The 18,504-nt window shown below is 41.1% G+C and overlaps 1 protein-coding gene across 1 annotated transcript in view; it reads right to left on the reverse strand.

Annotated features, from left to right (window-relative positions):
• Positions 1-16,363, reverse strand: part of ccdc120a (coiled-coil domain containing 120a) — a 66,797-nt gene extending 50,434 nt beyond the window's left edge. The window contains exons 1-2 of the mRNA XM_058389844.1: positions 16,233-16,363; positions 15,638-15,774 (exon numbers count right to left, since the gene is read on the reverse strand). The gene's annotated coding sequence lies outside the window, so the exon portion shown is untranslated. The remainder of the gene's footprint in view (positions 1-15,637; positions 15,775-16,232) is intronic.
• Positions 16,364-18,504: the final 2,141 nt, after the last annotated feature.

Below are 18,504 nucleotides of genomic sequence, written 5' to 3' on the forward strand. Positions count from 1 at the left end.
GCACCACAACACTTGCTCAGCTGCAAAGCAGATTTACTCCACGATTTTTCCAGACCACACCCTCTGATCACGGTTACCACCTGTTTCTTCTAATTAGTCTCGTTTGGTCTTGTTACTCACCCGTTGCTCACGACTTCTTGTATTGAACCTTTGTATGTAACCAGTTCTTCCAACTGCCTAAAACATTTCTGGTTTTCTTCATTTGTTACTGTTAAGTTTGTAGATTTGCATTCAAGATCATGGTCAGTAGATACAGAGCCAGTCCCATGAACACTTACATTTCTGGCATTTAGCAGACACCCTTATCCAGAAGGACATACATTTTTATCTCATTTTATACAACTGACCAATGAAGGCTTAAGGGCCTTGTTCAGTGGCAGCTTGGTGGACCTGGGATTCAAACTCACAACCTTCTGACCAGCAGTCCAACACCTTAACCCCTGAAGTATCATATCCCCACCAGGGAACACACCCTTGACCACACACACGTTTTACACCAAGAGATGAAAAATCAACCCACCAGATTCTTTTTAGTAGGAAGAAAACCAGAGAACCCGGAGGAAACCGACACGGATACGAGGGCAACGTACAGAAACCCAGGGACTCTGGGACCCTGGGCATTTGCGGAAATAATAACATGACACTGAGTAACAGTGCCTTAAATCTTTTCTAGAATCTTCTAGTTTTTAACTCTTAATCTTAAGGCCACGTTGTGTGACATCCTATTGTGTCAGGTTCCATCGTCTGTGTGGTCACATAGGTGGAAAATGCATGTGTTATTAACATATAGAATATAAAACAATATTTAATTGCGCTCATGAGCGCCCTGCATGTACACTTCAGTTCATTTCTACGGATATTTTTGTTGTGTTGTGTATTTTTTTGTACATTTAACGTATTGTACATCTACATGCATAGATCTACGTCCAACTTAGCCTTAGTCTCTTTTGTATTTTTGTGTCTCCTTGAACTTCACTGTCGTGTCACATTCGTCTTCTAAAAAAGTCTGTAAGTTTCCATCACGAATAATAGACATTAAAGCACTTTATGTGTGAGACGGATATGATTTAACATTATAGCTGTCATTTATATGAGAGAAAGAAACATGAGCTGGATTTCTAGACTCTCTCTCTCTCACACACACACACACACACACACACAGTTATCCTAGTCTTTACAGTTATACAAAGTTTTTACTGTCCTCTAAGCACAGGGTTAAACCAGGTTTAGCTCAGGTGCAGGTGCGAGTTTGAAGAGCAAGAGCGCCCTCTTTGGTAGAGAAAATGCACTACACTGCGCGAGAGCTTAGCATTTCTTCACAAAAGTGTGAACACTTTCCCAAAGATGTTTAAAAATAGATCGACACCTCAAAGCCTTTGCTCTGGTGCCAGAACCTCCTGACATCTTCCCCCGAATCCGAGGATGTATTGTTCATGCATTTTCTAGTCATTTTCCATAAAGGTTTGGAGGAAAATGATGATTCGGGACAACGTTAACTCCATCCTTTTGATCTCTGTGAAAGATAACAGACACAAAGAGGCAGTGGAATTACTGACGTTACTGATGTCCAGCAATGTTGCCTGTATATGAGGCGAAACAGCTCAGCGTTTCTGTTAGTCACACACTTAAGGACACAGCAGCCCCAGACAGATGTGCAGATGTTAACTCGGCTCTCTCTGCACGAACAAAGAAAAACACGGGCGTTCACGATGCTGCAGATACGCCGCCTCGTCCGAATCCGCCGGTGTTTTGAGAGAAAACAGTGTGTGCCAGAGCGAGTTCAAGGCCAGGTCACACGCCTCTTCAGATTTCATTTTGTGTTAGTAAAATCGGAAAGAGAGACGCTGGACGTGACTGTGGGACTGTGTTCTGCTGGAGAGGCTTCTTCAGAAACCTGGTCAGCTGCCAATTAATCTCCATTAGAAGTAGTTACTAAAATAACCCCAGCGTAAGAAAAAAAATCTAAAAATATATCCCATCATTAGCTCTATAGTTTCTCCTGGACAGCAGTGAGACCAAATGGAATGAAAATCTCATTTCTCCTGTCAGCTTTTTTTACTCCTGAGTCCATAGCAGTTCAGTAGAGAGCTCAAGTTCTTTCAGAAAAAGCCAATTATTCTAAATGACTTTATTGTTTGTTCCTGATTTCATGCCAGGCTACTGCCTGCTTTTCGAGTCTTAACCTTCTACCAAATGCTAGGTGACTGAAATGTTGATAAAGGTGACAAGCAACCACTTTTAAAAATGTCTCCTGTGTCACAACAACTGCAGCAAGTCACCTGCTTCAGTTCTCAACCAAATAATATGACAACAGTAACAAACTTTAGCCATTTTGTCGGTTTATCTTGTCGAAGTTACATCTCCATGTAGTTTCATGTTGTCAAGTCGCTGGAGGGGGCAAAAAAAAATCTTAGTTCTCCAAAATGGCCGCCTCTTACACTGCAACGTTCTGCTCAATGCTTATAGATCTCACCGGATGTTCTCGAGACCTGGATATGGTGTGAGACAAACATTTACATTAAATATTTGCATATGCGTGGAACATTGTTTGTAATAAATGATGTGTAGTCCTAAAACAAAACACCCGTCAAACTACGCCACACTAAATGAAGAGGGCGGAGCTCGTCTTTGTCATCACCAGAGGGCTGGTAATGTGACTCATTTGCACAAAGCGCCGGTTCGGTCTTTGGGTTTCATGAAAATACACGAATTGTTACGAAGCATGTGTACGAAGCAGTACATAAATATGTACAAAGCTAGTTCTCCAAGACGGCCACTTCTAATATTATAGCGTTCATCATCATCGTGAGTTTCTGCTCATGCTTATAGATCACGCTGTGTCTCGCTGGATGTGCTCGAGACCTGGATATGGTTTGAGACAAACATTTGCTTAAAGTTTTTGTATATGCGTGGTACATTGTTTGTAATAAATGACTCGTAGTCCTAAAAGACACTAGACTTAATGAAGGAGGCGGAGCTTGTCTTGTTAATCACCAGAGGGTGGTAATGTGACTCATTTGCATAAAGTGCCGGTTCGGGATTTTGGGTGCCGTGAAAATACACGGATTGATATGAAGCATACGTACAAAGCAGTTCGTTTAAGATTTGAATAAACCGTCCGAGGCGTAATTATGAACTCTTCGACTCCGATATCGCAGTCCTGAACGCATGCTTATTCCTGTAGCGTATAAATCCACAGGGACTGCTTTACTGTTGTGAAAATCAGAATGCGGTGAAAGCAGCCCGGCTATATTTAGGATCCGTAAAACCTAATTAGTTTTGATTTGAGTACTGCTGAATAGGTTAATTAAATAAGACAGTGGGAGCGCAGTTATTTTTTTTAATTGAGCAACTCATGACCAACAATCTCGGAGTTTCTCTCTGGTGCATTTTGTGAGTCTCAACAACACCCAGGCGCTTCATTATTCTGCAACTGCTCATCGAGAGGAGTTCTTTTCTCAGTTTCCTCACGCTCTTTCGTTCTTCCTCTGCAAGCCAGGATTTCCTTGCAACCCGATGTTTTTGTGGGGCTTTTCTAACGCAGCTACGGACACACCCAGTAACCTACGCCGAGCGCTTTCTCTACACTGCGTACGCAACTGACAGCCAGTGAATTAACCTCTGCACCATCCATATGCCGGAGTGATGGATTTCTTTCCTGTGTTTCCTCTCACCATGTTTTGTCTTGCTTTAATCTCTCTTTCCACTCTATTTATATTTGTTTTCCTCTCCTCTCCTCTCTTCTATTCTCTTTCCCTCTTTCTCCCTCTTTTCCTTCCCTCCTCTCGAGCTCTATGTTGCTATGTGATTTGCCTTACAGTCTGGCCTATATTTTTCTGCTCGAGTGAAACTCAGATCTGTCACAGTTCAACACAGAGTCAAACAGCACAGTAAGAGAGAGCAAAATACCGTAAGAGAGTGAGGGATAGAGAGAGAGAGAGAGAGAGAGAGAGAGTGTGTGGGAGAGAGAGAGAAAGACACAGAGGATGGGAGGGGAAAAAAGAAGAAGACACTCGACAGGCGAAAGCCAACCGCTGCATGGCAACAACGCTGAAAATCCCCTACTAAAAATAGTGGCATATCGCAGCCTGGCAGTTCCGAACACACAGCCAATAACCTTTCACCCCAGGGTGCTGGCAGCAGGGGGGCGGGGTCGAGTCATCACCATGGCGTCTGGGTGATTGACACAAACCCAGATGTTTGAACTGAAGCGACGAGGTCAAGCTCTCGTTTGCGTGCACGATGGCCAACTGCATTCAGCAACAACAATGAAACAATGAAAACAGCAAGCATGAGTGTTTAAACAGCGCAGAGCTGCTCGCTCATATTTTTCCAGAAAGTTCCCCGGATGCCGGATCGGTCCTCTTCTGTAAATCCCCTGGGCCTTGTTTTCACACACATATTTCTGCCATTGGTCACACTTGGGTCTGCCCCTTGTCCGAGCAGTCTCTTTAATTTGCCGCAGTCAGCAGAACTCTTTGAAGATGCCACACCACTCCACCCTACATACACAACTACCATGAATCTGTCCGTCCATTTACATGCCCTTCAAGCGCAGAATTATGCTACAGGGACTGGTTTATTGGGAAGTGAACCAAAAAGAGGTGCAAGTTGGACTGTTTGGGGTCTGGGGAACGCTAATACTTCAGTTTAATCTGTTCAGGATTCTACATATGTATGAGAAAAACAATGCCTCAGTGAATATTTTTCATTTTTGTTCAGACTATTCAAAGATGGAGTGCTAAAACTAAACAACATCCTTGGAGAGGTATCAGATTTTATATGTTTTCTTATAAAATTTGATCCATTAGATTTCATTTCATAGCCAAATGTGATGTTGGGCATCACAAAAGCTTCTGGACAGTCAATCAGATGCCTCAAATGTTCCTTGAGGATGTTTAAGAAGATGGCTCCATGTGGACAGCCTGGAGATATATGGGATTGCTGTGGATAGAACCACTTGGAGATCGTGGTGAAGGCTTTGAATTGCTGCTGCCGCGGTCGGTTTTGTGCTCGGGGTCTCCATCAATGAACATTTGGCATGGGCAAGAAGGAATTTACAATGTAACTGTGGCATAGAAATTTAATTCGTTCTGGAGGCGAGTTCTTAAGGCGAAAATCTGTACTGCAATATGAAATAATGTAAATTCAGATAATTCATTCCAGCCGCCCAAAAATATGAGCAATATTCCCAATACGAAGCGTATGGAAACTGTATGACTGCTTACAAAGAACTGACCTAAGCCAAGCATTCTATGTCAAGGCTCCTCACAGGAAGTCGTGCCACCAAGCTTGGGATAACAATAGAACAGACCACCTATGCCAGCAATCTGTCAACAAAAAAACGCACGAAAAATCACCTAGCTTTTGAACGCATGCTGAAGGCAACGTTGGTATCGTGGGTTGCCTCTCAAAACAGCTTTTGCTGACTGAAAAAAAATTCGTAAATTCGCTCAGCTTTCCACTGACGCTAACAAGTAAAAGATACTGTAAAGCTGCTTTGCAATAATGTCCATTGCTAAAGGAAGCACTACACAAATTGAATTTGGCTTACTCAAACACTATGCAACAAATAACAGTGCACTGGTTCATATGCATTGAAGCAATAGTGAATACTTGAAAAACATAATAATGTGGTGATACTTACCAGGGGTTACTAACCCCAGGGTTGGAAGGAAAGTTGCCCCAAATGACAGAGGAGACGAAGAAAAGAATACGTTTTATAATGAAAAAGTTCATTTCTAACCCTAGTTAAGATGTTGGACGACTGATTAGAAAAGTTGTGAGGTATATCCCAGAGCCACCAAGTTGCCCCTGCTGGGTGTTTAATCAAGGCCCTTAACCCTGAAGCACCCATAGATCAGACTTCCCCACACTACTTTAGATTTTAAAATGAAATTGTCAAAATTCTAACGACTCAAAATACAGTACAATACTGACGTAAATTACCGTAATACCAATACACCTGTCATGTTCATCTGACAAACCCAGGAAAGTATTTTTAGTATTAATTATGTCCTATAGCTTCTCCAAAGCCTCTCAAAACTGTCGTTCTTCTGCTTTCCTTTTCTTCCAGTAGCCAGGTTGTGTTGAGTTCCAGCAATGATCCAGCACAGTAGATGCTATTTCAAGTAGATCTATTCCATACACTGATATAAATCCCTTTTTCTCTGGTTAAGCTCAGGTGTGAAATGCCTGGTAATAATGTCATGCAGATATAAGCAAAGCCCATAAACTGTATTAACTAACTCGTTTTATATGAAATGATATATCTCAGGGTACCTACACTCTACGTCATACAGTATTCATAGAGGTGACAAGCAGCAGTAGAAGATGCCTGTCCAGATATGTGGAAGTGCAGATGGATGGAAAAGCTTCAGTGTTCAGGAGATGATCTGCTTCATGTTGGATAACACGTTTATTTGGTGCTTAGCAGTTACAGACGTCCACATGGTTCCACTAGTGACGCTTGAGAACCTCCTGTGTGAGTGTAAAGTTGGATTTGTTCAGAAAAGTCGAATCAAGCATGTATATAACAAGTTAAAGACCTATGAGTGGATCTTCAGTGAAAGCTTTACTCTTTATTAAGTTAACATTTACAGTATTTGGCAGACACCCTTTCCCCAAAGCAACTTACATTTTTACGTCATTTTTTAATACCACTAAGCAGCTGAGAGTTAAGGGCCTTACTCAGGGGCCCAGCTTGGTGGACCTGGGATTTGAACTCACAACCTTCTGACCAGTAGCCCTGTGCTTTAACTATTAAGCTGCCACACCCCACCCCATTAAATGTTAGCTGTCTAAGCCAAAAAACAAACAAACAAAAAAACATAAGACTCTAAAGAAACATCAGCAGACCATTTAGGTTGGAAAAAAATGTTAATTTCTTTACAGACTCTTCTTAAGGGTTTCGAAGAAGAACCAGAAACCGGGCTAAAAAAATATCTGGTTGAAATTCTCATATCACTTTTTATCCATTACCATTTTGAAAAGCAAGGTCATCATTTCCAAGCATGTAATATGCTACATTGATTGATGCTGAGCACAGAAAACATATCCAGTTGTCAGAATCTCTGTGTTTCCTAAAAACGTGTTTTCCACCCTGCTCCATTCTCAGAACCTGGTTCAAATTATACTACCTTTATTCCACACCCCAGCACACAGCATCCAGGATTTTGTATTTTTTTCTCTAAGGTATGTGAAGTATTTGTGTTCATAACCTTCAAGGGGTTTAGGTGTTCTTTCCTCTCTTGACCACTAAAGCCTAAGCTTTTGTGTTTCAGGATCCATCCGGTGCTGCTGCAGCTACTGCTGCTTGCTTCCTGTACGCCTAATATTAAAAGTGGACAAAGTGGGACATGCTCGCGAGAATCGCTCCTGTGGTGCATAGACCTCTGGGTAAAGACAGTGCCGCAGGGCTTAGTTAATACAGCAGGGCAAAGTTAATCCACCTTGTCCTCCTTCCAAAAAGTACAGTATACTCATCCTCTCATACTGCTGCAGCTTTAAACTAGAGTCTGCTTCATTTCTTGGTGCACATGAAGATATATTACGCATGAGGATGATGGTAAAAATCTGCATTATGTTTAATATGTAAGGAATAAAGCATGAGATAACATAAAACAGGGGGTGAAGTTATAAGAAACTAATCAGCAGTACCTCCCAAAGGGATTTATTCCTCTTATATTTTTTAGTATATTCACATTAAATTATTATTTTGTGTACAGTGGAACCTCGGGATATGAACGTCCTCCCTTATGAATTTTTACCTTGAGAATTTAAATTTTGCAAGTAATTTGCATCGGCATATGAAGCATTTTCGGCACACTAACGAACCGAACCAAACACCGGCGTACATCCAGGAGCCGTTCAAAACTTGTTAGCGTCAGTGGAAAGCCAAGTGAAGCCAACTGAATCAAATTTTTTCAGTCAGTGAAAGCTGTTTGGAAAGAGTCAACTCACGATACCAACGTCGCCTTCGGCATGCGTTCAAAAGCTAGGTGAATAGGTGAAAAGCCGAGGTTCCACTGCATAATGGTTGATGTGGAGATGTTTTCTGGAGAAGGAAAAGTTTATTAAACTCTTCTGGAAGGAGTCTCCAACGTCAAAACTGCAAAACATAGGAGAGTCTTCAGAATGGACGGCTTTGCAGTTTTCTGTATAACGTAAAATTTAATTTCTTGTGTATTATCAACTTCAAAACTAGAGAGAAAAAGAGAGGCTAGTAAATTAAAGGCTGTTTATAGCTGTTTATAATGTAACCGATAGCAAGAATGAACTTGTTTCCTGGATGTTCCGCAGTATTAAACTACTTCACGGTGGTAACAGTAACTCCAGTCACTACACTCCAGTATTGATTATTTTCCTGTAACTGAATGCCTCATCTAGTGTTTGAATCTTTACTTAGTTTGCTTATATTTCTACTTTCATATGTTAATGGGGCGAAAAAAAACGACGGATATATGATTATTTGGCAGCTAGCAATACAAAATTGTCAATTCGGATAGCATCAAACGTTTATCCGTGCACTAATAGCAGGATGAGGTACTGCCAGGAATTTCTAATCATATCGAAATATCTAGAAATGCGAGAGATATGATATGATTAATGGCCCAGGAAATGCAGATCAGGTACCGAGGTTGCACTTCTTGGATCGTGTTTCGATATACTTCAATAGAGAGAGATAAAATAAAGAGATGTAAGTACAGTATCTGACCTCGTTCGGTCCGGTACGCAGCAGCCGTATCATTAAACCGTATTCAAATGGTTGAAACTTTACCCTCGTTGATGGCTCACGTATTAAATAACATGAAGACGATAGCTCCTTCGCCGTGTTCGTCTCTCATCGTCCTTGCTGTTCTCAACCATGTTGTAATTAAGACCCAAAACCATCCCGTTTTTTAACACTGCTCACCTTCAGTGTCTCTCCGAGAACCGAGCGGAGACTACATTATGCTCATAGCAACCCAGATTCTCCTGCTGAACATCCTGCCCCATTCAGCAGAGGAGAGAAAGAGTGCGAGCGAGGGATAGAGAGGACTTTGATTTAGACTCGGTGTAAAATATTCACTGAGCCTCCAGCGGCAGAGGATGAGCTGCTCTGAATGTCTAATTAGAAATCAGAGGCAAAAGGCTGCCCTAATTATACCCAACCCTACACACTCAGTCTTTCACACCCGTGTTCACCGCCTCACACCCCTCCCTTTATTCGCATCCCTCCATCCTTCCTTTTCCTTTCCCCCTCCTCTCCATCTCCCTCTATGTCCTTCTGCTCTTCTCTTCCTCCTCCTCCTCTTCTATCCTCTCTGTCCATTCCCAAGTGGTCTAATAAAGTGGCCCCATTTCCCACTGCAGTCCTCGTCCCGGAGTCGTCGACGCTCCTAACAAGCTCGCATTCGATCTTTCCGGCTGCATAATAAGGGTGAAATATCGTAGTGTTTATTTAACACGACAAAACATGTCTCATTTACCTATGTGGCACGGTTTAATAGAGAACTTCAGCACAGAAACACGCCTCAGTCCGTCAGAATGGTATTCCGGGACATCTGCGAATCGTGGGTGTGATTTATTAGACGGTTCATTTGCATATCGTGACCTTTTTTATGGTATTATATGGTCGAGGCTACATTATATTGCAATATAGTGGAATGAAGCGTAATGGACAGATTATTGGCGTAAACGAGCCCAGCTAATCTCAGGCTCTGTTATTATTCTTTTTATTTCTTTATCCCATAGCTACTTATTCATAATGGTAAGATCTCTGATCTGATATATACAGTATGTGTACAGGGTGTGATGCATGATCTGGATCTGGATCTTTACCTCTTTCGCTCCAAATATTCATATCTATATAGATTTCCGTATTTATGTTTAAACACAAAAGTGGTTGGTGGTCTACATTTTTTCATTCTTCTTTAAATTAATTGAAAACTACTATTAAGTACGGTGGCCGAGAAGTACAAAACAAAATAACAAACCCAAAAACAAAATAAGAAAAATCTGAAAACAAAATAACAAATCTGTAAAAAAATAAAAAAATAACAAATACGAAAACAAAATAACAAATCTTTAAGCAAAATAAGAAAAATCTGTAAACAAAACAATAAATCTGTAAAAAAAAAGAAAAAAAAAGAATAAGAATTAAAAAAAAGGAAATATTCTGAAAACAAAATAAGAAATCCAAAAACACAAGGATGATTCAGACAAACCGGAAAAGGTAGGTATAGTTTGCAAATGGAATTCTTACCGTTGATTGGACGAGACATCGGTCACTCAAGATGTACAGGAAGTAGGAAATTGTGTATCTAACTTTAGTTCTGCGTTCACTTTAAACCATTTTTTTTTTTCGACTTTAAATCGAAGAAAATAACAAACGTATACATTTATATTTATAAGAAAATAGACTTCATTCAGCGCTACTCTGAGGAAGGACGTTGATATGCAGTGATTTTGGATACACAGATAGCGTATCATGGAATAAAGATTAGTTTGCGATCTCTAAAACACACCTGAAGAACACAGGAATGTTTTGAAGACAAAACTATTCCAGATTAAAGGATGTAATGAGCGTTATAAGCGCTGAGCTGTGTTCATACACACACCAATCCACTTTCTTGTATATCTTGAGTGACAGATGTCTCGTCCAATCAGCGGTAAGAATTCCATTCACAAACTATACCTACCTTTTCCGTTTTGTCTGAATCGTCCTTGTGTTTTCGGGTTTTGTTTTGCTCCTCTTGACCACCTTAAGCCTCCAGAAGCACTGAAAAACACTTCAATAATAAAAAAACCCCAAACAGATGTAGATATTGCAGAACCGCCAGCATAATAAACTGTTCCTCAACCTCAGTAGCCTTTCTTTAAACCATCATGACCCTGTACTAATCATGAACGACTGAATGGATGTTGTAAATGCATTGAGAAGCACTTTGGGTTGTTTGTCCTACAAAGCTTCGTATCTGACCGCTCGCTTTCCACTCGTTCAACTTTTTGGAACCTTTCTGTGAAGCTTTTTAAGAAAACAGGGTATTTGTATCTGTTTATCTGTTCATTCTGAGGTATTTGTTCATGTTCAGTTACATTCAGACAACACACACACACATTTTTATATATATGTATCATCATCATCATCATCATCATCATACAGCACAATGACTGAAGCAAACCTAAAAAAGAAAGCTGGGCTGTGCCTAGACGTTAGATCCCCATAATCATGGTCCTCACCCTCCACCTATCAGGAGTGTTTCCGCCATGTGCTCTCTGTGCTAAGAAAAGCCAAAGCCAGGTTGGTGCGCTACATCCTCTTTAAGAAGAATTATAGTCGGGGGCCCTTTTCACCTCCGAAGTAGTCTGACCCAGTTCTTACTGAAAGAACTGCAGAGGAACCAATTTCTCTCTCTCTCTTTCTCTCTCTCTTTCTCTCTCCTTCTTTTTCTGCCATCATTTCTCTCCTGGCTTTCTATACCAATGTAATTATGCGATTACATTCTAAACTGTAATGTGCAAACAGGGCACCTCTAGATTCTGAGAAAGCCTTAATGCACTGCAGGTCTTCTAATGATATCAGCGCATTTACAAAACAATGTTAGAGACACCTTGGAGAGAGCTAAGTAGAAGACAGAGGAAGGATTGCGTGAGAGAGAGAGAGAGAGAGAGAGAGACTGACAGACAGAAAGAGTGAAAAACAGAGAGAGAGACAGAGACAGACAGGCAGACAGAGAGTGAAGGACAGAAAGAGACAGAGATACAGAGAGAGTGAGACAGACAGACAGAGTGAAAGGCAAAGAGAGAGACAGATAGACAGAAGACAGAGGAAGGACTGAGAGAGAGAGAGAGAGAGAGAGAGAGAGAGAGAGAGGTTGAAAAACAGAGAGAGAGACAGAAACAGACAGAGAGTGAAAGACAGATTGAGAGTTAGAAAGACAAACAGACAGACAGAGAGTGTAGGAGAAAGAGAGAGAGAGAGAGAGAGAGAGAGAAACAGAGAGGGGGTGAAGAGAAAACACAGTCATAGTCTTGAGCTCAGAAAGTAAAACTCACCTAAAAGCAAACTTTTCAAGGCTCACAAAAGCAAGAGTAAACACTAAGACTTGTGGGAGACGACGGACCAGACGTCCTTGAAAACTGAAGCCTTGACGTTAAACCCCTTTTCAATTACCGCCAGAGATCAATGCAGAACGCATTTTTAGGACTGCGCAAAGTACTAGGTGTGGCTGACAACTAGTTACCAATGATTTTGTGCGAGTGCCAGCACCCTGAAGTTCTCTGCCAGCAATAACAGACTGATGGACTAAACATTTCACACGCCATTTTGTATGTTTTGGCGAAAGTTACTCTCTCAAAAAAATAACACTGGAAAACATTTCACAGTGTTCTAGATGTTATTATTTAGTAAATTCTTATGATTAAATCATCAAGTAAGCACCGAGTAAACCAGCATTTATTTATTATACCACAGTGTGGCTAAATTCTCAATTCTGATTGGTCAGAACAATTATCCATCTATCCATCCATTGTCTATACCCGCTTTATTCCTGATCAGGGTCATGGGGATCTGCTGGAGCCTATCCCAGCACACATTGGGAGAAAGACAGGGGTACACCCTGGAGAGGTCACCAGTCCATCACAGGGCCACACACATATAGACAGACAACCACACTCACACACACACTCACTCCTATGGGCAATTTAGAATTATCAATCAACCTAATGTACATGTTTTTGGACCGTGGGAGGAAACCGGAGTACCCGGAGAAAACCCACGCAGGAACGGGGAGAACATGCAAACTCCACACAGAAAGGCCCCTGCATGTTTGAACCCAGGATTTTCTTGCTGTGAGGCAACAGTGCTAACCAGACAGAGGAAGACAAACAGGCAGAGAGAGAGTGGGAGAGAGAGGCAGACACTGAGTGAGAGAGTGGGAGAGAGAGAGAGAGAGAGAGAGAGAGAGAGAGAGTGAAAAACATAGAGAGACAGACACAGACAGAGAGAGAGAGACTAAACCACCATGCTGCCCTGGTCAGAACATTTTGATTCATTTTCTACTTCACTATCCGTGACTGTATTTCCAGCTGTAAGGCAAATCCCATGCTTGTATTCTATTAATGAGCTTGCTATAATTAATTAATTAATCATTTCTATATTAATAACTTTCACCATTAATAGAAGACTCCAGGATGGGAAGACCTTGCACTTAGCAGATTCTTGGACAAACAAATGTTTCTAGCTGCTATAACATAAGTGATAACAGGAATCTGTTTCACGGACATGCCAAAACAGAGGACATAATTAAAATCAGATAAAAAAAATATGTTATTATAAATATAAAAACATGTAATAAAAGGTGAATAAACATTTCCGGACATGCTGTAACAGGAACTTCAGGGTATTAACTGTACCACAGCTTCATGCCAAGTCACACTGTTGTTTATTTTCCTATTACAGCACAGCCTCTTGTGGTTTATTCCTTATTAAGACAACATCCTAAACTAAAGCCAAGCGTCACATTAAAGGAGCAGTTGGTACTTTTGAAGCTCCTATTACCTGCACAGCAAAACAGCAAGGAAAACATACTAAGAGGAAAAGTCTACTTCCTTCTTAACCACACTTCACCAGCATCCTGTTAAAACTACAGCTTGTGAGGCCCATCTTACAAATATAAACAATGATCTGTAAAAAGGTATGAATCTCAGAGCTGGGGAAAGACTAAATCTGTGATCTACAGGGTTGAGTACACAAAATTGGAAAACCAATTGGAAAATTTTAGCTATTTATGCTAGCTAAGATGTCTTACAGAACTGATCACATGTTACACAAAGTCTCTTCAATTACATGACCACAGCCCTCTTTTCTGTCTCATATCTCTAAAGGCTGCTCTTACGGCTCTCTTTAACTCAAATGCAATACCTTTATATTTAAATATACCTTTATATATAGTTTTGCTGCTTTCAGCTTTTTAGATAAATACCAATCCAACCATCCTGGATATCGCAGATGATTCCTGCAGCCAAAAGTCTGTCTATCTATCTATCTATCTATCTATCTATCTATCTATCTATCTATCTATCTATCTATCTATCTATCTATCTAACTTGTGGAGTTTTAATGCTTTTTTGTGGGAAAACTACTTGAATGGTTGGAATCGCAAGAACATGATTCTTCATTTAAACTCCTAATAGTGATGTAATGACTTTCTATGAGAGCTGTACTGTTTTAAAGTTCGACACACGTAAATGGACGAGGGCTTTGGCTGAGTGCGTGTTGTGATGACGTTACCTGACAGGTCTTTGCTCAGATCTGCGGAAAATCTAATGAACAGCTAACGAAATTCGTTTTTACGCCACGTACTTGCATTAAAGAGCGAATGAAATGCCCTGAGAAACTGAAAACCTTTGATTCTTTAAATTCAGGGTCAGAAAAATGTTTGAAATGAATTATATTTTACATGCTGCTTTTTAAATCTATGACTATTATAGAGCTTGAGTCACTCTAGAAGAAGAAGAAGACTTTATTTTTGTCACTTATACATTACAGCACAGTGAAATTCTTTCATCACATATCCAAACTTTGGAAGTTGTGGTCAGAGTATAGGGTCAGCCATGATAAAGTGCCCCGGGGACAACAGTGGTGGCTTGGCAGTGCTGGGGCTTGAACCCTGATCTTCTGATCAACAACCCAGAGCTTGAACTACCACTAAACTGCCCCTTTAAAGAAAGCAAATGGCTAAATGCACTGCGGCCACTCTAGCATGAATGATATTTATAAATAAAAATAAGATTCAGAATAGCCTGTAGCATCACAGACAATATGAGTTGTCATTAACTCTGCATTAACTAATAACATGCATTGTAACTTTTTTTTAGAATGCTGTAGAGTGTAGCTTACTTAATTTCATTTAAATTGTATTGCAATAGCACATAGTTACAGTGTCCAGAAGAGCCATAAAGCAATAACCACAGTTTACTGTGGTTACTGTGGTAAAAAATGTACAGTAGATACTCTTGAAAAAAGTCTAGGTAGTCTATCCACAATATCTAGAGAAGCAGTCCTATGCAGTTCCTTAAATATATGGTTACTGCCATGATATCATTATTAATTTATCTGTATAATTAATCTGGCTGCTGTTAATTAATTAGACTGTACTGTAACTAGAATAGAAATAGCAAACACTGGCTCCATCCCAAACCGAACATGACTCTACTGATAGTATGTCAATGCAAAGCACAAACTATGGTTCTCTGTGGTATAGTGTGCTTATCCTGACACTATTTATTGCGCTATCATGCGGTTTGGAGAGCCTAAACTCAGGTAGGGCGTGGCATCATGTGTGAAATACATGCCAAATGTTGTAAATGTGAGTCTAACATGAAGCTGCACATCGCCAAGCCAACATGACCACCACGCTTAGACGATCAAGATCAAGTTTGTTTTTTTTTTTTGCGTGAAGGTGACAAAAAAAACGCGTACGTGCTTGCGAATCGATTCGCCTGATCGACTCACCTAAAAGAGTCGTTAAGAAAGAAACGAGTCGCGATCGAACCACCCATCTGTACGAGATGCAGTTTATCCTCCAGGAAAAAAAAAAAGAAACATCCGTAAACGTTCTGGTTTCTGTGTAAAGAGGAAGTGTAAACAAACCTGGGTGTGCACAGTCCCGGTGTCTTACAGGCTTATTATTGCGCTTTGGGAGATGAAATATCGGATTCCTGAGATGATGCGCACGAACATCTTCACATGTTCTTCACATGATCTGTGATTGCTGTGCTGAGGGAAACCTGTCAGAATACACAAAACAGTCCTCATCTATTCCGGTTCTCCTCTATAATCTCTGGATTATAAATAAAAAAGCATGCATTAAGAGGGAGAGATGAATGGGTTTGGATGATTTTATGCTGCCATGCACGCAGAACCACGATCGCTGCTCATCTTAATTAAGTGTTCATAATAAAGCGGTTTTATAGAGAGCTGAATCCTAAATGGCGCCCTAATGCCTGTCTGAGTGCACTATATAGGGTGCAAAATAGTAGCCTGTACTCCCTAGGTAGTGCACTATGCGTCCGGTTCGGAGCCATTTGAGATGCAACCCATGTCATGCTAACCATGTGGCGCGCGCCCCGGTGTTTCCAAAACGCACGCACACGAGCGCCAGGTAATCCCTGCGCCATTCACGTTGATGTGAAATCGAGTTATTTGTTGTTGCTGTCCTCCCATCCCTCATTAATCAGGACTGTACCTCAGTGGATGCTGAGCTGGACGCTTCCACCCGTACGCGCTGCTCCGGCATCTCGCGCGTCGGTTCAGCCCTCGGTCCTCTCTCTCTCTCTCTCTCTCTCTCTCTCTCTCTCCTGCAGCCTCCTTTAACCTCACATCCTCCGTTCATGCAGCATCTTTCTTCTTCGCCCCGTGTTTACACAACAGTAAGCGCTGTGGATTTAACCAGGACAGCCCTCCCAAACACACCCTCCCTCCTTCCCTCCCTCCCTGTCAACCTGGTCACGTGCACCAAGCGATGCGTTTCTCTCTCTCTCTCTCTCTCTCTCTCTCTCTCTCTCACACACACACACACACACAGGCGCGTGTGAGCCGCGCGTAAAAAAACTGCTGACAAAAATACTACGTCGTGACGTCATTAATTAAATAGGTCATTACTCATTAACCGCTTGTGTTTCTTGATTCTTTTCTCTCTCTTTTTTTTAATAAATTGCAACTTATTCCTCGTCTTAAACAGTAGCATTGGCGTTATCAAAACTCAACAGTGCTGGGTTTATTTGTTTGTGTCCACTCACAAACCACTGCATTACCTTAAACTTACTAATTCGATGAAGGCTTTAAGCCCCGCCCACCTCACCGTCGCGTCATATCAAGGGACACTCTGGGACACTTTGTCACAAGTCACTTTAACTGAAAAACCTTTATTCAGAAAAAACATCACCTAGAGTAGAAACGTGAATAGTCAGAACCAAAAAATCAGTTTCTAGAAGATCAAGCATTTATGAAATTTGCATGTTCATTTCTATTCCTAAGTACACAAATGTTTGCATTTTTATATTTAAAAATTGTTGTAGTTTTCATTGTTCACCACAGCTAATACACTATACTGCCAAAAGTTTTGGGACACTCCTCCAAATCACTGAGTTCAGGTGTTGTTTTTCAGGGGTTGGGCTCGGCCCCTTAGTTCCAGTGAAAGGAACTCTTAATGCTTCAGCTTCATACCAAGACATTTTGGACAATTTCATGCTCCCAACTTTGTGGGAACAGTTTGGGGATGACCCCTTCCTGTTCCAACATGACTACAGACAAGAGCACAAAGCAAGGTCCATAAAGACATGGATGAGTGAGTTTGGTGTGGAGGAACTTGACTGGCCTGACCACCCCCCACCCCCCACCCCCCTTTCCACAAGGTTTAGGAGGTTTTTACCATTCCCATTACCATAGAAGTGCATTTGTGAGGTCAGGCACTGATGTTGGACAAGAAGGTCCGGCTCACAGTCTCTGCTCTAATTCATCCCAAAGGTGTTCTATCAGGATGAGGTCAGGACTCTGTGAAGTTCCTCCACACCAAAGCTGGGAGCATGAAATTGTCCAAAATGTCTTGGTACGCTAAAGCATTAAGAGATCCTTTCACTGGAACCAAGGGGCGGAGCCCAACCCCTGGAACACAACACCTGAATTCAGTGATTTGGAGGGGTGTCCCAAAACTTAAAACAAGCAGTTTTGATCGTGTCCACTTTTTATAGCTTTAGTGTGATTCAGTTGCTTACTGTGGTCAGTTGTGTGCTACTCACTTAAAACATCTTCAAAGTTAGCAAATGAGAGAGTTCAAATGCTGATGCTGTTCAAATGTAAATTTGGCATATGCCATGCTAAAGTATGTGTGCTATCTGGTTCTAAACTGATTTTCAAAGTTATTTTCATGAATGTCTATAATGACAGCCAGTAAGCTAACATGAGGTAACCTGACAGGATTTTTCATAAATCATAAGAAAATTCACTACGAGCGCTAGCCAAAAAAGCCATGCTGAGCTAACCTGGGGGGATGTCTGACAGGAGTTTTACTCATATTCATGAATGTTTATAAAATTAACTGTAAATGCTATCCAGTAAGGTAGCATGAGCCAATCTGACAGGATTTGGGAAGTCATGTTCACATATGCTTATGAAATTCAATACGAGGTAAAAAATGAACACCTCTGACAGAACTTTCAGTCCTATTCATGAATGTTTACAAACAAGCCAACCTGAGAAAATTTGTACAAAATCTGTATACAATTTGCTACTAGTGCTAACCGTCAAGCTAACCCGAGCTCACCTGACAAGATTTCTGAGGGGATTTGATGTCATATTCTTAAATGATTGCTGCTAATGCTAGCTGGCTAACATAAGCTAACCTGAGCTGTGAATATCTGAGAAAACCTTATCTATTTGAAGGCTTTTTTTCATACATGGGCCCAGAGAAACAGCTATCTTGTCCTGGGCCCACTAGTAGCCGTTTTTAACGTTTTTTA

The sequence above is a fragment of the Hemibagrus wyckioides genome, linkage group LG05, assembly GCF_019097595.1.
Source record: "Hemibagrus wyckioides isolate EC202008001 linkage group LG05, SWU_Hwy_1.0, whole genome shotgun sequence".
Classification (NCBI taxonomy): domain Eukaryota; kingdom Metazoa; phylum Chordata; class Actinopteri; order Siluriformes; family Bagridae; genus Hemibagrus; species Hemibagrus wyckioides.